This window comes from Pimephales promelas, chromosome 13 (genome assembly GCF_988280905.1).
Source record: "Pimephales promelas chromosome 13, fPimPro1.hap1.1, whole genome shotgun sequence".
NCBI classification, from domain to species: Eukaryota; Metazoa; Chordata; class Actinopteri; order Cypriniformes; family Leuciscidae; genus Pimephales; species Pimephales promelas.
This window is the reverse complement of record NC_142781.1, coordinates 7,281,392-7,296,872: the sequence shown is the minus strand read 5'-3', so window position 1 is coordinate 7,296,872 and position 15,481 is coordinate 7,281,392. Positions and strand designations below refer to the sequence as shown.

The window sequence follows — 15,481 nt, the reverse complement described above, 5'->3', positions numbered from 1 at the left end:
TCCGCCCAGTTTCGGACTGAGGACCTTTCGCGTGTAAAGCGAACGTGATAACCACTACACTACGGAAACTTAACTTGGAAGACAGTCCGACCTCTTTTAGCGTGCGCTTGTTCAAAAGCGACTGAAACGATAGACTGCCCACTGTCCTTAAAATGGCAAAAAGCTGCTATTTTTGTTGGCAGACTTAACATTTTTTATTACTCTACAGGAAACTTCAATGGTCATTTGTTTTGTTTTAGTCCTTTTCTAAAGAATTTACACCGCAAATCGCCCTGCAAGTGTTCTGACCTGCTCTACAGAAAACCACTGAAAAATGTTAGCAAAGACCATCCACAGTTTCCGCCCAGTTTCGAACTGGGGACCTTTCGCGTGTGAGGCGAACGTGATAACCACTACACTACGGAAACAAGCCCTTTATGTGCAGACAGAAATCTTCTGGTGCAGGCTTGTTAAAAAGTGTACAAAGGAAAAGTGAGCTGAGCCCTCCTGTTGTGGCAAACAGTTTAAATTTTCTGCCAAAAGCCAATTGCTGTTTCTGCTCGGTTTCGAACCGAGGCCCTTTCGCGTGTTAGGCGAACGTGATCACCACTACACTACAGAAACCTCCTTATGTAAGATATGTGCTTTTTCGAAAATGGCTCCATCCCATAATCTTTCCTGCAAGCATTGTGACAAGCTGTTTAAATTCCACAAACAACAGATAAGAGCTCATTCGGAATGGCAGTCTGCCTACAGCTCTTTGGTACAATTGCCCTCACCTAATTTCAATAGTCCAAAAACTTTGTTGCGAATTTCAGCACGTATATTAAGAACCCCTTTACTTGTTTCCGCCCAGTTTCGAACTGAGGACCTTTCGCGTGTAAAGCGAACGTGATAACCACTACACTACGGAAACTTATCTTGGAAGACAGTCCGACCTCTTTTAGCGTACGCTTGTTCAAAAGCGACTGAAACGATAGACTGCCCACTGTCCTTAAAATGGCAAAAAGCTGCTATTTTTGTTGGCAGACTAAACATTTTTTATTACTCTACAGGAAACTTCAATGGTCATTTGTTTTGTTTTAGTCCTTTTCTAAAGAATTTACACCGCAAATCGCCCTGCAAGTGTTCTGACCTGCTCAACAGAAAACCACTGAAAAATGTTAGCAAAGACCATCCACAGTTTCCGCCCAGTTTCGAACTGGGGACCTTTCGCGTGTGAGGCGAACGTGATAACCACTACACTACGGAAACAAGCCCTTTATGTGCAGACAGAAATCTTCTGGTGCAGGCTTGTTAAAAAGTGTACAAAGGAAAAGTGAGCTGAGCCCTCCTGTTGTGGCAAACAGTTTAAATTTTCTGCCAAAAGCCAATTGCTGTTTCTGCTCGGTTTCGAACCGAGGCCCTTTCGCGTGTTAGGCGAACGTGATCACCACTACACTACAGAAACCTCCTTATGTAAGATATGTGCTTTTTCGAAAATGGCTCCATCCCATAATCTTTCCTGCAAGCATTGTGACAAGCTGTTTAAATTCCACAAACAACAGATAAGAGCTCATTCGGAATGGCAGTCTGCCTACAGCTCTTTGGTACAATTGCCCTCACCTAATTTCAATAGTCCAAAAACTTTGTTGCGAATTTCAGCACGTATTTTAAAAACCCCTTTACTTGTTTCCGCCCAGTTTCGAACTGAGGACCTTTCGCGTGTAAAGCGAACGTGATAACCACTACACTACGGAAACTTATCTTGGAAGACAGTCCGACCTCTTTTAGCGTACGCTTGTTCAAAAGCGACTGAAACGATAGACTGCCCACTGTCCTTAAAATGGCAAAAAGCTGCTATTTTTGTTGGCAGACTAAACATTTTTTATTACTCTACAGGAAACTTCAATGGTCATTTGTTTTGTTTTAGTCCTTTTCTAAAGAATTTACACCGCAAATCGCCCTGCAAGTGTTCTGACCTGCTCAACAGAAAACCACTGAAAAATGTTAGCAAAGACCATCCACAGTTTCCGCCCAGTTTCGAACTGGGGACCTTTCGCGTGTGAGGCGAACGTGATAACCACTACACTACGGAAACAAGCCCTTTATGTGCAGACAGAAATCTTCTGGTGCAGGCTTGTTAAAAAGTGTACAAAGGAAAAGTGAGCTGAGCCCTCCTGTTGTGGCAAACAGTTTAAATTTTCTGCCAAAAGCCAATTGCTGTTTCTGCTCGGTTTCGAACCGAGGCCCTTTCGCGTGTTAGGCGAACGTGATCACCACTACACTACAGAAACCTCCTTATGTAAGACATGTGCTTTTTCGAAAATGGCTCCATCCCATAATCTTTCCTGCAAGCATTGTGACAAGCTGTTTAAATTCCACAAACAACAGATAAGAGCTCATTCGGAATGGCAGTCTGCCTACAGCTCTTTGGTACAATTGCCCTCACCTAATTTCAATAGTCCAAAAACTTTGTTGCGAATTTCAGCACGTATATTATAATCCCCTTTACTTGTTTCCGCCCAGTTTCGGACTGAGGACCTTTCGCGAGTAAAGCGAACGTGATAACCACTACACTACGGAAACTTAACTTGGAAGACAGTCCGACCTCTTTTAGCGTGCGCTTGTTCAAAAGCGACTGAAACGATAGACTGCCCACTGTCCTTAAAATGGCAAAAAGCTGCTATTTTTGTTGGCAGACTTAACATTTTTTATTACTCTACAGGAAACTTCAATGGTCATTTGTTTTGTTTTAGTCCTTTTCTAAAGAATTTACACCGCAAATCGCCCTGCAAGTGTTCTGACCTGCTCTACAGAAAACCACTGAAAAATGTTAGCAAAGACCATCCACAGTTTCCGCCCAGTTTCGAACTGGGGACCTTTCGCGTGTGAGGCGAACGTGATAACCACTACACTACGGAAACAAGCCCTTTATGTGCAGACAGAAATCTTCTGGTGCAGGCTTGTTAAAAAGTGTACAAAGGAAAAGTGAGCTGAGCCCTCCTGTTGTGGCAAACAGTTTAAATTTTCTGCCAAAAGCCAATTGCTGTTTCTGCTCGGTTTCGAACCGAGGCCCTTTCGCGTGTTAGGCGAACGTGATCACCACTACACTACAGAAACCTCCTTATGTAAGATATGTGCTTTTTTGAAAATGGCTCCATCCCATAATCTTTCCTGCAAGCATTGTGACAAGCTGTTTAAATTCCACAAACAACAGATAAGAGCTCATTCGGAATGGCAGTCTGCCTACAGCTCTTTGGTACAATTGCCCTCACCTAATTTCAATAGTCCAAAAACTTTGTTGCGAATTTCAGCACGTATATTAAGAACCCCTTTACTTGTTTCCGCCCAGTTTCGAACTGAGGACCTTTCGCGTGTAAAGCGAACGTGATAACCACTACACTACGGAAACTTATCTTGGAAGACAGTCCGACCTCTTTTAGCGTACGCTTGTTCAAAAGCGACTGAAACGATAGACTGCCCACTGTCCTTAAAATGGCAAAAAGCTGCTATTTTTGTTGGCAGACTAAACATTTTTTATTACTCTACAGGAAACTTCAATGGTCATTTGTTTTGTTTTAGTCCTTTTCTAAAGAATTTACACCGCAAATCGCCCTGCAAGTGTTCTGACCTGCTCAACAGAAAACCACTGAAAAATGTTAGCAAAGACCATCCACAGTTTCCGCCCAGTTTCGAACTGGGGACCTTTCGCGTGTGAGGCGAACGTGATAACCACTACACTACGGAAACAAGCCCTTTATGTGCAGACAGAAATCTTCTGGTGCAGGCTTGTTAAAAAGTGTACAAAGGAAAAGTGAGCTGAGCCCTCCTGTTGTGGCAAACAGTTTAAATTTTCTGCCAAAAGCCAATTGCTGTTTCTGCTCGGTTTCGAACCGAGGCCCTTTCGCGTGTTAGGCGAACGTGATCACCACTACACTACAGAAACCTCCTTATGTAAGATATGTGCTTTTTCGAAAATGGCTCCATCCCATAATCTTTCCTGCAAGCATTGTGACAAGCTGTTTAAATTCCACAAACAACAGATAAGAGCTCATTCGGAATGGCAGTCTGCCTACAGCTCTTTGGTACAATTGCCCTCACCTAATTTCAATAGTCCAAAAACTTTGTTGCGAATTTCAGCACGTATTTTAAAAACCCCTTTACTTGTTTCCGCCCAGTTTCGAACTGAGGACCTTTCGCGTGTAAAGCGAACGTGATAACCACTACACTACGGAAACTTATCTTGGAAGACAGTCCGACCTCTTTTAGCGTACGCTTGTTCAAAAGCGACTGAAACGATAGACTGCCCACTGTCCTTAAAATGGCAAAAAGCTGCTATTTTTGTTGGCAGACTAAACATTTTTTATTACTCTACAGGAAACTTCAATGGTCATTTGTTTTGTTTTAGTCCTTTTCTAAAGAATTTACACCGCAAATCGCCCTGCAAGTGTTCTGACCTGCTCAACAGAAAACCACTGAAAAATGTTAGCAAAGACCATCCACAGTTTCCGCCCAGTTTCGAACTGGGGACCTTTCGCGTGTGAGGCGAACGTGATAACCACTACACTACGGAAACAAGCCCTTTATGTGCAGACAGAAATCTTCTGGTGCAGGCTTGTTAAAAAGTGTACAAAGGAAAAGTGAGCTGAGCCCTCCTGTTGTGGCAAACAGTTTAAATTTTCTGCCAAAAGCCAATTGCTGTTTCTGCTCGGTTTCGAACCGAGGCCCTTTCGCGTGTTAGGCGAACGTGATCACCACTACACTACAGAAACCTCCTTATGTAAGACATGTGCTTTTTCGAAAATGGCTCCATCCCATAATCTTTCCTGCAAGCATTGTGACAAGCTGTTTAAATTCCACAAACAACAGATAAGAGCTCATTCGGAATGGCAGTCTGCCTACAGCTCTTTGGTACAATTGCCCTCACCTAATTTCAATAGTCCAAAAACTTTGTTGCGAATTTCAGCACGTATATTATAATCCCCTTTACTTGTTTCCGCCCAGTTTCGGACTGAGGACCTTTCGCGTGTAAAGCGAACGTGATAACCACTACACTACGGAAACTTAACTTGGAAGACAGTCCGACCTCTTTTAGCGTGCGCTTGTTCAAAAGCGACTGAAACGATAGACTGCCCACTGTCCTTAAAATGGCAAAAAGCTGCTATTTTTGTTGGCAGACTTAACATTTTTTATTACTCTACAGGAAACTTCAATGGTCATTTGTTTTGTTTTAGTCCTTTTCTAAAGAATTTACACCGCAAATCGCCCTGCAAGTGTTCTGACCTGCTCTACAGAAAACCACTGAAAAATGTTAGCAAAGACCATCCACAGTTTCCGCCCAGTTTCGAACTGGGGACCTTTCGCGTGTGAGGCGAACGTGATAACCACTACACTACGGAAACAAGCCCTTTATGTGCAGACAGAAATCTTCTGGTGCAGGCTTGTTAAAAAGTGTACAAAGGAAAAGTGAGCTGAGCCCTCCTGTTGTGGCAAACAGTTTAAATTTTCTGCCAAAAGCCAATTGCTGTTTCTGCTCGGTTTCGAACCGAGGCCCTTTCGCGTGTTAGGCGAACGTGATCACCACTACACTACAGAAACCTCCTTATGTAAGATATGTGCTTTTTCGAAAATGGCTCCATCCCATAATCTTTCCTGCAAGCATTGTGACAAGCTGTTTAAATTCCACAAACAACAGATAAGAGCTCATTCGGAATGGCAGTCTGCCTACAGCTCTTTGGTACAATTGCCCTCACCTAATTTCAATAGTCCAAAAACTTTGTTGCGAATTTCAGCACGTATTTTAAAAACCCCTTTACTTGTTTCCGCCCAGTTTCGAACTGAGGACCTTTCGCGTGTAAAGCGAACGTGATAACCACTACACTACGGAAACTTATCTTGGAAGACAGTCCGACCTCTTTTAGCGTACGCTTGTTCAAAAGCGACTGAAACGATAGACTGCCCACTGTCCTTAAAATGGCAAAAAGCTGCTATTTTTGTTGGCAGACTAAACATTTTTTATTACTCTACAGGAAACTTCAATGGTCATTTGTTTTGTTTTAGTCCTTTTCTAAAGAATTTACACCGCAAATCGCCCTGCAAGTGTTCTGACCTGCTCAACAGAAAACCACTGAAAAATGTTAGCAAAGACCATCCACAGTTTCCGCCCAGTTTCGAACTGGGGACCTTTCGCGTGTGAGGCGAACGTGATAACCACTACACTACGGAAACAAGCCCTTTATGTGCAGACAGAAATCTTCTGGTGCAGGCTTGTTAAAAAGTGTACAAAGGAAAAGTGAGCTGAGCCCTCCTGTTGTGGCAAACAGTTTAAATTTTCTGCCAAAAGCCAATTGCTGTTTCTGCTCGGTTTCGAACCGAGGCCCTTTCGCGTGTTAGGCGAACGTGATCACCACTACACTACAGAAACCTCCTTATGTAAGACATGTGCTTTTTCGAAAATGGCTCCATCCCATAATCTTTCCTGCAAGCATTGTGACAAGCTGTTTAAATTCCACAAACAACAGATAAGAGCTCATTCGGAATGGCAGTCTGCCTACAGCTCTTTGGTACAATTGCCCTCACCTAATTTCAATAGTCCAAAAACTTTGTTGCGAATTTCAGCACGTATATTATAATCCCCTTTACTTGTTTCCGCCCAGTTTCGGACTGAGGACCTTTCGCGTGTAAAGCGAACGTGATAACCACTACACTACGGAAACTTAACTTGGAAGACAGTCCGACCTCTTTTAGCGTGCGCTTGTTCAAAAGCGACTGAAACGATAGACTGCCCACTGTCCTTAAAATGGCAAAAAGCTGCTATTTTTGTTGGCAGACTTAACATTTTTTATTACTCTACAGGAAACTTCAATGGTCATTTGTTTTGTTTTAGTCCTTTTCTAAAGAATTTACACCGCAAATCGCCCTGCAAGTGTTCTGACCTGCTCTACAGAAAACCACTGAAAAATGTTAGCAAAGACCATCCACAGTTTCCGCCCAGTTTCGAACTGGGGACCTTTCGCGTGTGAGGCGAACGTGATAACCACTACACTACGGAAACAAGCCCTTTATGTGCAGACAGAAATCTTCTGGTGCAGGCTTGTTAAAAAGTGTACAAAGGAAAAGTGAGCTGAGCCCTCCTGTTGTGGCAAACAGTTTAAATTTTCTGCCAAAAGCCAATTGCTGTTTCTGCTCGGTTTCGAACCGAGGCCCTTTCGCGTGTTAGGCGAACGTGATCACCACTACACTACAGAAACCTCCTTATGTAAGATATGTGCTTTTTTGAAAATGGCTCCATCCCATAATCTTTCCTGCAAGCATTGTGACAAGCTGTTTAAATTCCACAAACAACAGATAAGAGCTCATTCGGAATGGCAGTCTGCCTACAGCTCTTTGGTACAATTGCCCTCACCTAATTTCAATAGTCCAAAAACTTTGTTGCGAATTTCAGCACGTATATTATAATCCCCTTTACTTGTTTCCGCCCAGTTTCGAACTGAGGACCTTTCGCGTGTAAAGCGAACGTGATAACCACTACACTACGGAAACTTATCTTGGAAGACAGTCCGACCTCTTTTAGCGTACGCTTGTTCAAAAGCGACTGAAACGATAGACTGCCCACTGTCCTTAAAATGGCAAAAAGCTGCTATTTTTGTTGGCAGACTAAACATTTTTTATTACTCTACAGGAAACTTCAATGGTCATTTGTTTTGTTTTAGTCCTTTTCTAAAGAATTTACACCGCAAATCGCCCTGCAAGTGTTCTGACCCGCTCAACAGAAAACCACTGAAAAATGTTAGCAAAGACCATCCACAGTTTCCGCCCAGTTTCGAACTGGGGACCTTTCGCGTGTGAGGCGAACGTGATAACCACTACACTACGGAAACAAGCCCTTTATGTGCAGACAGAAATCTTCTGGTGCAGGCTTGTTAAAAAGTGTACAAAGGAAAAGTGCGCTGAGCCCTCCTGTTGTGGCAAACAGTTTAAATTTTCTGCCAAAAGCCAATTGCTGTTTCTGCTCGGTTTCGAACCGAGGCCCTTTCGCGTGTTAGGCGAAGGTGATCACCACTACACTACAGAAACCTCCTTATGTAAGATATGTGCTTTTTCGAAAATGGCTCCATCCCATAATCTTTCCTGCAAGCATTGTGACAAGCTGTTTAAATTCCACAAACAACAGATAAGAGCTCATTCGGAATGGCAGTCTGCCTACAGCTCTTTGGTACAATTGCCCTCACCTAATTTCAATAGTCCAAAAAATTTGTTGCGAATTTCAGCACGTATATTAAAAACCCCTTTACTTGTTTCCGCCCAGTTTCGAACTGAGGACCTTTCGCGTGTAAAGCGAACGTGATAACCACTACACTACGGAAACTTATCTTTGAAGACAGTCCGACCTCTTTTAGCGTACGCTTGTTCAAAAGCGACTGAAACGATAGACTGCCCACTGTCCTTAAAATGGCAAAAAGCTGCTATTTTTGTTGGCAGACTAAACATTTTTTATTACTCTACAGGAAACTTCAATGGTCATTTGTTTTGTTTTAGTCCTTTTCTAAAGAATTTACACCACAAATCGCCCTGCAAGTGTTCTGACCCGCTCAACAGAAAACCACTGAAAAAATGTTAGCAAAGACCATCCACAGTTGCCGCCCAGTTTCGAACTGGGGACCTTTCGCGTGTGAGGCGAACGTGATAACCACCACACTACGGAAACAAGCCCTTTATGTGCAGACAGAAATCTTCTGGTGCAGGCTTGTTAAAAAGTGTACAAAGGAAAAGTGAGCTGAGCCCTCCTGTTGTGGCAAACAGTTTAAATTTTCTGCCAAAAGCCAATTGCTGTTTCTGCTCGGTTTCGAACCGAGGCCCTTTCGCGTGTTAGGCGAACGTGATCACCACTACACTACAGAAACCTCCTTATGTAAGACATGTGCTTTTTCGAAAATGGCTCCATCCCATAATCTTTCCTGCAAGCATTGTGACAAGCTGTTTAAATTCCACAAACAACAGATAAGAGCTCATTCGGAATGGCAGTCTGCCTACAGCTCTTTAGTACAATTGCCCTCACCTAATTTCAATAGTCCAAAAACTTTGTTGCGAATTTCAGCACGTATATTAAAATCCCCTTTACTTGTTTCCGCCCAGTTTCGGACTGAGGACCTTTCGCGTGTAAAGCGAACGTGATAACCACTACACTACGGAAACTTAACTTGGAAGACAGTCCGACCTCTTTTAGCGTGCGCTTGTTCAAAAGCGACTGAAACGATAGACTGCCCACTGTCCTTAAAATGGCAAAAAGCTGCTATTTTTGTTGGCAGACTTAACATTTTTTATTACTCTACAGGAAACTTCAATGGTCATTTGTTTTGTTTTAGTCCTTTTCTAAAGAATTTACACCGCAAATCGCCCTGCAAGTGTTCTGACCTGCTCTACAGAAAACCACTGAAAAATGTTAGCAAAGACCATCCACAGTTTCCGCCCAGTTTCGAACTGGGGACCTTTCGCGTGTGAGGCGAACGTGATAACCACTACACTACGGAAACAAGCCCTTTATGTGCAGACAGAAATCTTCTGGTGCAGGCTTGTTAAAAAGTGTACAAAGGAAAAGTGAGCTGAGCCCTCCTGTTGTGGCAAACAGTTTAAATTTTCTGCCAAAAGCCAATTGCTGTTTCTGCTCGGTTTCGAACCGAGGCCCTTTCGCGTGTTAGGCGAACGTGATCACCACTACACTACAGAAACCTCCTTATGTAAGATATGTGCTTTTTCGAAAATGGCTCCATCCCATAATCTTTCCTGCAAGCATTGTGACAAGCTGTTTAAATTCCACAAACAACAGATAAGAGCTCATTCGGAATGGCAGTCTGCCTACAGCTCTTTGGTACAATTGCCCTCACCTAATTTCAATAGTCCAAAAAATTTGTTGCGAATTTCAGCACGTATATTAAAAACCCCTTTACTTGTTTCCGCCCAGTTTCGAACTGAGGACCTTTCGCGTGTAAAGCGAACGTGATAACCACTACACTACGGAAACTTATCTTGGAAGACAGTCCGACCTCTTTTAGCGTACGCTTGTTCAAAAGCGACTGAAACGATAGACTGCCCACTGTCCTTAAAATGGCAAAAAGCTGCTATTTTTGTTGGCAGACTAAACATTTTTTATTACTCTACAGGAAACTTCAATGGTCATTTGTTTTGTTTTAGTCCTTTTCTAAAGAATTTACACCACAAATCGCCCTGCAAGTGTTCTGACCCGCTCAACAGAAAACCACTGAAAAAATGTTAGCAAAGACCATCCACAGTTTCCGCCCAGTTTCGAACTGGGGACCTTTCGCGTGTGAGGCGAACGTGATAACCACCACACTACGGAAACAAGCCCTTCAGGTGCAGACAGAAATCTTCTGGTGCAGGCTTGTTAAAAAGTGTACCAAGGAAAAGTGAGCTGAGCCCTCCTGTTGTGGCAAACAGTTTAAATTTTCTGCCAAAAGCCAATTGCTGTTTCTGCTCGGTTTCGAACCGAGGCCCTTTCGCGTGTTAGGCGAACGTGATCACCACTACACTACAAAAACCTCCTTATGTAAGATATGTGCTTTTTCGAAAATGGCTCCATCCCATAATCTTTCCTGCAAGCATTGTGACAAGCTGTTTAAATTCCACAAACAACAGATAAGAGCTCATTCGGAATGGCAGTCTGCCTACAGCTCTTTGGTACAATTGCCCTCACCTAATTTCAATAGTCCAAAAACTTTGTTGCGAATTTCAGCACGTATATTAAAAACCCCTTTACTTGTTTCCGCCCAGTTTCGAACTGAGGACCTTTCGCGTGTAAAGCGAACGTGATAACCACTACACTACGGAAACTTAACTTGGAAGACAGTCCGACCTGTTTTAGCGTACGCTTGTTCAAAAGCGACTGAAACGATAGACTGCCCACTGTCCTTAAAATGGCAAAAAGCTGCTATTTTTGTTGGCAGACTTAACATTTTTTATTACTCTACAGGAAACTTCAATGGTCATTTGTTTTGTTTTAGTCCTTTTCTAAAGAATTTACACCGCAAATCGCCCTGCAAGTGTTCTGACCTGCTCAACAGAAAACCACTGAAAAATGTTAGCAAAGACCATCCACAGTTTCCGCCCAGTTTCGAACTGGGGACCTTTCGCGTGTGAGGCGAACGTGATAACCACTACACTACGGAAACAAGCCCTTTATGTGCAGACAGAAATCTTCTGGTGCAGGCTTGTTAAAAAGTGTACAAAGGAAAAGTGAGCTGAGCCCTCCTGTTGTGGCAAACAGTTTAAATTTTCTGCCAAAAGCCAATTGCTGTTTCTGCTCGGTTTCGAACCGAGGCCCTTTCGCGTGTAAGGCGAACGTGATCACCACTACACTACAGAAACCTCCTTATGTAAGATATGTGCTTTTTCGAAAATGGCTCCATCCCATAATCTTTCCTGCAAGCATTGTGACAAGCTGTTTAAATTCCACAAACAACAGATAAGAGCTCATTCGGAATGGCAGTCTGCCTACAGCTCTTTGGTACAATTGCCCTCACCTAATTTCAATAGTCCAAAAACTTTGTTGCAAATTTCAGCACGTATATTAAAAACCCCTTTACTTGTTTCCGCCCAGTTTCGAACTGAGGACCTTTCGCGTGTAAAGCGAACGTGATAACCACTACACTACGGAAACTTAACTTGGAAGACAGTCCGACCTCTTTTAGCGAACGCTTGTTCAAAAGCGACTGAAACGATAGACTGCCCACTGTCCTTAAAATGGCAAAAAGCTGCTATTTTTGTTGGCAGACTTAACATTTTTTATTACTCTACAGGAAACTTCAATGGTCATTTGTTTTGTTTTAGTCCTTTTCTAAAGAATTTACACCGCAAATCGCCCTGCAAGTGTTCTGACCTGCTCAACAGAAAACCACTGAAAAATGTTAACAAAGACCATCCACAGTTTCCGCCCAGTTTCGAACTGGGGACCTTTCGCGTGTGAGGCGAACGTGATAACCACTACACTACGGAAACAAGCCCTTTATGTGCAGACAGAAATCGTCTGGTGCAGGCTTGTTAAAAAGTGTACAAAGGAAAAGTGAGCTGAGCCCTCCTGTTGTGGCAAACAGTTTAAATTTTCTGCCAAAAGCCAATTGCTGTTTCTGCTCGGTTTCGAACCGAGGCCCTTTCGCGTGTTAGGCGAACGTGATCACCACTACACTACAGAAACCTCCTTATGTAAGATATGTGCTTTTTCGAAAATGGCTCCATCCCATAATCTTTCCTTCAAGCATTGTGACAAGCTGTTTAAATTCCACAAACAACAGATAAGAGCTCATTCGGAATGGCAATCTGCCTACAGCTCTTTGGTACAATTGCCCTCACCTAATTTCAATAGTCCAAAAACTTTGTTGCGAATTTCAGCACGTATATTAAAAACCCCTTTACTTGTTTCCGCCCAGTTTCGAACTGAGGACCTTTCACGTGTAAAGCGAACGTGATAACCACTACACTACGGAAATTTAACTTGGAAGACAGTCCGACCTCTTTTAGCGTACGCTTGTTCAAAAGCGACTGAAACGATAGACTGCCCACTGTCCTTAAAATGGCAAAAAGCTGCTATTTTTGTTGGCAGACTTAACATTTTTTATTACTCTACAGGAAACTTCAATGGTCATTTGTTTTGTTTTAGTCCTTTTCTAAAGAATTTACACCGCAAATCGCCCTGCAAGTGTTCTGACCTGCTCAACAGAAAACCACTGAAAAATGTTAGCAAAGATCATCCACAGTTTCCGCCCAGTTTCGAACTGGGGACCTTTCGCGTGTGAGGCGAACGTGATAACCACTACACTACGGAAACAAGCCCTTTAGGTGCAGACAGAAATCTTCTGGTGCAGGCTTGTTAAAAAGTGTACCAAGGAAAAGTGAGCTGAGCCCTCCTGTTGTGGCAAACAGTTTAAATTTTCTGCCAAAAGCCAATTGCTGTTTCTGCTCGGTTTCGAACCGAGGCCCTTTCGCGTGTTAGGCGAACGTGATCACCACTACACTACAGAAACCTCCTTATGTAAGATATGTGCTTTTTCGAAAATGGCTCCATCCCATAATCTTTCCTGCAAGCATTGTGACAAGCTGTTTAAATTCCACAAACAACAGATAAGAGCTCATTCGGAATGGCAGTCTGCCTACAGCTCTTTGGTACAATTGTTCTCACCTAATTTCAATAGTCCAAAAAAATTGTTGCGAATTTCAGCACGTATATTAAAAACCCCTTTACTTGTTTCCGCCCAGTTTCGAACTGAGGACCTTTCACGTGTAAAGCGAACGTGATAACCACTACACTACGGAAATTTAACTTGGAAGACAGTCCGACCTCTTTTAGCGTACGCTTGTTCAAAAGCGACTGAAACGATAGACTGCCCACTGTCCTTAAAATGGCAAAAAGCTGCTATTTTTGTTGGCAGACTTAACATTTTTTATTACTCTACAGGAAACTTCAATGGTCATTTGTTTTGTTTTAGTCCTTTTCTAAAGAATTTACACCGCAAATCGCCCTGCAAGTGTTCTGACCTGCTCAACAGAAAACCACTGAAAAATGTTAGCAAAGACCATCCACAGTTTCCGCCCAGTTTCGAACTGGGGACCTTTCGCGTGTGAGGCGAACGTGATAACCACTACACTACGGAAACAAGCCCTTTATGTGCAGACAGAAATCTTCTGGTGCAGGCTTGTTAAAAAGTGTACAAAGGAAAAGTGAGCTGAGCCCTCCTGTTGTGGCAAACAGTTTAAATTTTCTGCCAAAAGCCAATTGCTGTTTCTGCTCGGTTTCGAACCGAGGCCCTTTCGCGTGTTAGGCGAACGTGATCACCACTACACTACAGAAACCTCCTTATGTAAGATATGTGCTTTTTCGAAAATGGCTCCATCCCATAATCTTTCCTGCAAGCATTGTGACAAGCTGTTTAAATTCCACAAACAACAGATAAGAGCTCATTCGGAATGGCAGTCTGCCTACAGCTCTTTGGTACAATTGCCCTCACCTAATTTCAATAGTCCAAAAACTTTGTTGCGAATTTCAGCACGTATATTAAAATCCCCTTTACTTGTTTCCGCCCAGTTTCGGACTGAGGACCTTTCGCGTGTAAAGCGAACGTGATAACCACTACACTACGGAAACTTAACTTGGAAGACAGTCCGACCTCTTTTAGCGTGCGCTTGTTCAAAAGCGACTGAAACGATAGACTGCCCACTGTCCTTAAAATGGCAAAAAGCTGCTATTTTTGTTGGCAGACTTAACATTTTTTATTACTCTACAGGAAACTTCAATGGTCATTTGTTTTGTTTTAGTCCTTTTCTAAAGAATTTACACCGCAAATCGCCCTGCAAGTGTTCTGACCTGCTCTACAGAAAACCACTGAAAAATGTTAGCAAAGACCATCCACAGTTTCCGCCCAGTTTCGAACTGGGGACCTTTCGCGTGTGAGGCGAACGTGATAACCACTACACTACGGAAACAAGCCCTTTATGTGCAGACAGAAATCTTCTGGTGCAGGCTTGTTAAAAAGTGTACAAAGGAAAAGTGAGCTGAGCCCTCCTGTTGTGGCAAACAGTTTAAATTTTCTGCCAAAAGTCAATTGCTGTTTCTGCTCGGTTTCGAACCGAGGCCCTTTCGCGTGTTAGGCGAACGTGATCACCACTACACTACAGAAACCTCCTTATGTAAGATATGTGCTTTTTCGAAAATGGCTCCATCCCATAATCTTTCCTGCAAGCATTGTGACAAGCTGTTTAAATTCCACAAACAACAGATAAGAGCTCATTCGGAATGGCAGTCTGCCTACAGCTCTTTGGTACAATTGTTCTCACCTAATTTCAATAGTCCAAAAAAATTGTTGCGAATTTCAGCACGTATATTAAAAACCCCTTTACTTGTTTCCGCCCAGTTTCGAACTGAGGACCTTTCACGTGTAAAGCGAACGTGATAACCACTACACTACGGAAATTTAACTTGGAAGACAGTCCGACCTCTTTTAGCGTACGCTTGTTCAAAAGCGACTGAAACGATAGACTGCCCACTGTCCTTAAAATGGCAAAAAGCTGCTATTTTTGTTGGCAGACTTAACATTTTTTATTACTCTACAGGAAACTTCAATGGTCATTTGTTTTGTTTTAGTCCTTTTCTAAAGAATTTACACCGCAAATCGCCCTGCAAGTGTTCTGACCTGCTCAACAGAAAACCACTGAAAAATGTTAGCAAAGACCATCCACAGTTTCCGCCCAGTTTCGAACTGGGGACCTTTCGCGTGTGAGGCGAACGTGATAACCACTACACTACGGAAACAAGCCCTTTATGTGCAGACAGAAATCTTCTGGTGCAGGCTTGTTAAAAAGTGTACAAAGGAAAAGTGAGCTGAGCCCTCCTGTTGTGGCAAACAGTTTAAATTTTCTGCCAAAAGCCAAATGCTGTTTCTGCTCGGTTTCGAACCGAGGCCCTTTCGCGTGTTAGGCGAACGTGATCACCACTACACTACAGAAACCTCCTTAT

General features: G+C 42.9%; 44 non-coding genes across 44 annotated transcripts; all 44 read right to left on the bottom strand.

The window, feature by feature from the left end:
* Positions 1 to 334: 334 nt before the first annotated feature.
* On the bottom strand, positions 335 to 407 carry trnav-cac (transfer RNA valine (anticodon CAC)). Its single transcript has one exon. It is a non-coding gene; the product is annotated as a tRNA-Val (tRNA).
* A 123-nt stretch (positions 408 to 530) lies between these two features.
* On the bottom strand, positions 531 to 603 carry trnav-aac (transfer RNA valine (anticodon AAC)). Its single transcript has one exon. It is a non-coding gene; the product is annotated as a tRNA-Val (tRNA).
* Positions 604 to 822: 219 nt separating this feature from the next.
* trnav-uac (transfer RNA valine (anticodon UAC)) lies at positions 823 to 895 on the bottom strand. Its single transcript has one exon. It is a non-coding gene; the product is annotated as a tRNA-Val (tRNA).
* Positions 896 to 1,160: 265 nt separating this feature from the next.
* On the bottom strand, positions 1,161 to 1,233 carry trnav-cac (transfer RNA valine (anticodon CAC)). Its single transcript has one exon. It is a non-coding gene; the product is annotated as a tRNA-Val (tRNA).
* A 123-nt stretch (positions 1,234 to 1,356) lies between these two features.
* Positions 1,357 to 1,429, bottom strand: trnav-aac (transfer RNA valine (anticodon AAC)). The gene has a single exon. It is a non-coding gene; the product is annotated as a tRNA-Val (tRNA).
* Positions 1,430 to 1,648: 219 nt separating this feature from the next.
* On the bottom strand, positions 1,649 to 1,721 carry trnav-uac (transfer RNA valine (anticodon UAC)). The gene has a single exon. It is a non-coding gene; the product is annotated as a tRNA-Val (tRNA).
* Positions 1,722 to 1,986: 265 nt separating this feature from the next.
* On the bottom strand, positions 1,987 to 2,059 carry trnav-cac (transfer RNA valine (anticodon CAC)). Its single transcript has one exon. It is a non-coding gene; the product is annotated as a tRNA-Val (tRNA).
* A 123-nt stretch (positions 2,060 to 2,182) lies between these two features.
* Positions 2,183 to 2,255, bottom strand: trnav-aac (transfer RNA valine (anticodon AAC)). The gene has a single exon. It is a non-coding gene; the product is annotated as a tRNA-Val (tRNA).
* A 557-nt stretch (positions 2,256 to 2,812) lies between these two features.
* On the bottom strand, positions 2,813 to 2,885 carry trnav-cac (transfer RNA valine (anticodon CAC)). Its single transcript has one exon. It is a non-coding gene; the product is annotated as a tRNA-Val (tRNA).
* A 123-nt stretch (positions 2,886 to 3,008) lies between these two features.
* trnav-aac (transfer RNA valine (anticodon AAC)) lies at positions 3,009 to 3,081 on the bottom strand. Its single transcript has one exon. It is a non-coding gene; the product is annotated as a tRNA-Val (tRNA).
* Positions 3,082 to 3,300: 219 nt separating this feature from the next.
* Positions 3,301 to 3,373, bottom strand: trnav-uac (transfer RNA valine (anticodon UAC)). The gene has a single exon. It is a non-coding gene; the product is annotated as a tRNA-Val (tRNA).
* Positions 3,374 to 3,638: 265 nt separating this feature from the next.
* trnav-cac (transfer RNA valine (anticodon CAC)) lies at positions 3,639 to 3,711 on the bottom strand. Its single transcript has one exon. It is a non-coding gene; the product is annotated as a tRNA-Val (tRNA).
* Positions 3,712 to 3,834: 123 nt separating this feature from the next.
* trnav-aac (transfer RNA valine (anticodon AAC)) lies at positions 3,835 to 3,907 on the bottom strand. The gene has a single exon. It is a non-coding gene; the product is annotated as a tRNA-Val (tRNA).
* Positions 3,908 to 4,126: 219 nt separating this feature from the next.
* trnav-uac (transfer RNA valine (anticodon UAC)) lies at positions 4,127 to 4,199 on the bottom strand. The gene has a single exon. It is a non-coding gene; the product is annotated as a tRNA-Val (tRNA).
* Positions 4,200 to 4,464: 265 nt separating this feature from the next.
* Positions 4,465 to 4,537, bottom strand: trnav-cac (transfer RNA valine (anticodon CAC)). Its single transcript has one exon. It is a non-coding gene; the product is annotated as a tRNA-Val (tRNA).
* Positions 4,538 to 4,660: 123 nt separating this feature from the next.
* On the bottom strand, positions 4,661 to 4,733 carry trnav-aac (transfer RNA valine (anticodon AAC)). Its single transcript has one exon. It is a non-coding gene; the product is annotated as a tRNA-Val (tRNA).
* Positions 4,734 to 5,290: 557 nt separating this feature from the next.
* Positions 5,291 to 5,363, bottom strand: trnav-cac (transfer RNA valine (anticodon CAC)). The gene has a single exon. It is a non-coding gene; the product is annotated as a tRNA-Val (tRNA).
* Positions 5,364 to 5,486: 123 nt separating this feature from the next.
* On the bottom strand, positions 5,487 to 5,559 carry trnav-aac (transfer RNA valine (anticodon AAC)). Its single transcript has one exon. It is a non-coding gene; the product is annotated as a tRNA-Val (tRNA).
* Positions 5,560 to 5,778: 219 nt separating this feature from the next.
* Positions 5,779 to 5,851, bottom strand: trnav-uac (transfer RNA valine (anticodon UAC)). Its single transcript has one exon. It is a non-coding gene; the product is annotated as a tRNA-Val (tRNA).
* Positions 5,852 to 6,116: 265 nt separating this feature from the next.
* On the bottom strand, positions 6,117 to 6,189 carry trnav-cac (transfer RNA valine (anticodon CAC)). The gene has a single exon. It is a non-coding gene; the product is annotated as a tRNA-Val (tRNA).
* Positions 6,190 to 6,312: 123 nt separating this feature from the next.
* Positions 6,313 to 6,385, bottom strand: trnav-aac (transfer RNA valine (anticodon AAC)). The gene has a single exon. It is a non-coding gene; the product is annotated as a tRNA-Val (tRNA).
* A 557-nt stretch (positions 6,386 to 6,942) lies between these two features.
* trnav-cac (transfer RNA valine (anticodon CAC)) lies at positions 6,943 to 7,015 on the bottom strand. The gene has a single exon. It is a non-coding gene; the product is annotated as a tRNA-Val (tRNA).
* Positions 7,016 to 7,138: 123 nt separating this feature from the next.
* On the bottom strand, positions 7,139 to 7,211 carry trnav-aac (transfer RNA valine (anticodon AAC)). The gene has a single exon. It is a non-coding gene; the product is annotated as a tRNA-Val (tRNA).
* A 219-nt stretch (positions 7,212 to 7,430) lies between these two features.
* Positions 7,431 to 7,503, bottom strand: trnav-uac (transfer RNA valine (anticodon UAC)). The gene has a single exon. It is a non-coding gene; the product is annotated as a tRNA-Val (tRNA).
* A 265-nt stretch (positions 7,504 to 7,768) lies between these two features.
* trnav-cac (transfer RNA valine (anticodon CAC)) lies at positions 7,769 to 7,841 on the bottom strand. The gene has a single exon. It is a non-coding gene; the product is annotated as a tRNA-Val (tRNA).
* Positions 7,842 to 8,256: 415 nt separating this feature from the next.
* trnav-uac (transfer RNA valine (anticodon UAC)) lies at positions 8,257 to 8,329 on the bottom strand. The gene has a single exon. It is a non-coding gene; the product is annotated as a tRNA-Val (tRNA).
* Positions 8,330 to 8,791: 462 nt separating this feature from the next.
* Positions 8,792 to 8,864, bottom strand: trnav-aac (transfer RNA valine (anticodon AAC)). Its single transcript has one exon. It is a non-coding gene; the product is annotated as a tRNA-Val (tRNA).
* Positions 8,865 to 9,421: 557 nt separating this feature from the next.
* trnav-cac (transfer RNA valine (anticodon CAC)) lies at positions 9,422 to 9,494 on the bottom strand. The gene has a single exon. It is a non-coding gene; the product is annotated as a tRNA-Val (tRNA).
* Positions 9,495 to 9,617: 123 nt separating this feature from the next.
* On the bottom strand, positions 9,618 to 9,690 carry trnav-aac (transfer RNA valine (anticodon AAC)). The gene has a single exon. It is a non-coding gene; the product is annotated as a tRNA-Val (tRNA).
* Positions 9,691 to 9,909: 219 nt separating this feature from the next.
* trnav-uac (transfer RNA valine (anticodon UAC)) lies at positions 9,910 to 9,982 on the bottom strand. The gene has a single exon. It is a non-coding gene; the product is annotated as a tRNA-Val (tRNA).
* Positions 9,983 to 10,736: 754 nt separating this feature from the next.
* Positions 10,737 to 10,809, bottom strand: trnav-uac (transfer RNA valine (anticodon UAC)). Its single transcript has one exon. It is a non-coding gene; the product is annotated as a tRNA-Val (tRNA).
* A 265-nt stretch (positions 10,810 to 11,074) lies between these two features.
* trnav-cac (transfer RNA valine (anticodon CAC)) lies at positions 11,075 to 11,147 on the bottom strand. The gene has a single exon. It is a non-coding gene; the product is annotated as a tRNA-Val (tRNA).
* Positions 11,148 to 11,270: 123 nt separating this feature from the next.
* trnav-uac (transfer RNA valine (anticodon UAC)) lies at positions 11,271 to 11,343 on the bottom strand. The gene has a single exon. It is a non-coding gene; the product is annotated as a tRNA-Val (tRNA).
* Positions 11,344 to 11,562: 219 nt separating this feature from the next.
* On the bottom strand, positions 11,563 to 11,635 carry trnav-uac (transfer RNA valine (anticodon UAC)). Its single transcript has one exon. It is a non-coding gene; the product is annotated as a tRNA-Val (tRNA).
* Positions 11,636 to 11,900: 265 nt separating this feature from the next.
* Positions 11,901 to 11,973, bottom strand: trnav-cac (transfer RNA valine (anticodon CAC)). Its single transcript has one exon. It is a non-coding gene; the product is annotated as a tRNA-Val (tRNA).
* A 123-nt stretch (positions 11,974 to 12,096) lies between these two features.
* On the bottom strand, positions 12,097 to 12,169 carry trnav-aac (transfer RNA valine (anticodon AAC)). The gene has a single exon. It is a non-coding gene; the product is annotated as a tRNA-Val (tRNA).
* A 557-nt stretch (positions 12,170 to 12,726) lies between these two features.
* trnav-cac (transfer RNA valine (anticodon CAC)) lies at positions 12,727 to 12,799 on the bottom strand. The gene has a single exon. It is a non-coding gene; the product is annotated as a tRNA-Val (tRNA).
* Positions 12,800 to 12,922: 123 nt separating this feature from the next.
* On the bottom strand, positions 12,923 to 12,995 carry trnav-aac (transfer RNA valine (anticodon AAC)). Its single transcript has one exon. It is a non-coding gene; the product is annotated as a tRNA-Val (tRNA).
* Positions 12,996 to 13,552: 557 nt separating this feature from the next.
* trnav-cac (transfer RNA valine (anticodon CAC)) lies at positions 13,553 to 13,625 on the bottom strand. Its single transcript has one exon. It is a non-coding gene; the product is annotated as a tRNA-Val (tRNA).
* A 123-nt stretch (positions 13,626 to 13,748) lies between these two features.
* On the bottom strand, positions 13,749 to 13,821 carry trnav-aac (transfer RNA valine (anticodon AAC)). Its single transcript has one exon. It is a non-coding gene; the product is annotated as a tRNA-Val (tRNA).
* Positions 13,822 to 14,378: 557 nt separating this feature from the next.
* Positions 14,379 to 14,451, bottom strand: trnav-cac (transfer RNA valine (anticodon CAC)). Its single transcript has one exon. It is a non-coding gene; the product is annotated as a tRNA-Val (tRNA).
* A 123-nt stretch (positions 14,452 to 14,574) lies between these two features.
* On the bottom strand, positions 14,575 to 14,647 carry trnav-aac (transfer RNA valine (anticodon AAC)). Its single transcript has one exon. It is a non-coding gene; the product is annotated as a tRNA-Val (tRNA).
* A 557-nt stretch (positions 14,648 to 15,204) lies between these two features.
* Positions 15,205 to 15,277, bottom strand: trnav-cac (transfer RNA valine (anticodon CAC)). Its single transcript has one exon. It is a non-coding gene; the product is annotated as a tRNA-Val (tRNA).
* Positions 15,278 to 15,400: 123 nt separating this feature from the next.
* trnav-aac (transfer RNA valine (anticodon AAC)) lies at positions 15,401 to 15,473 on the bottom strand. Its single transcript has one exon. It is a non-coding gene; the product is annotated as a tRNA-Val (tRNA).
* Positions 15,474 to 15,481: the final 8 nt, after the last annotated feature.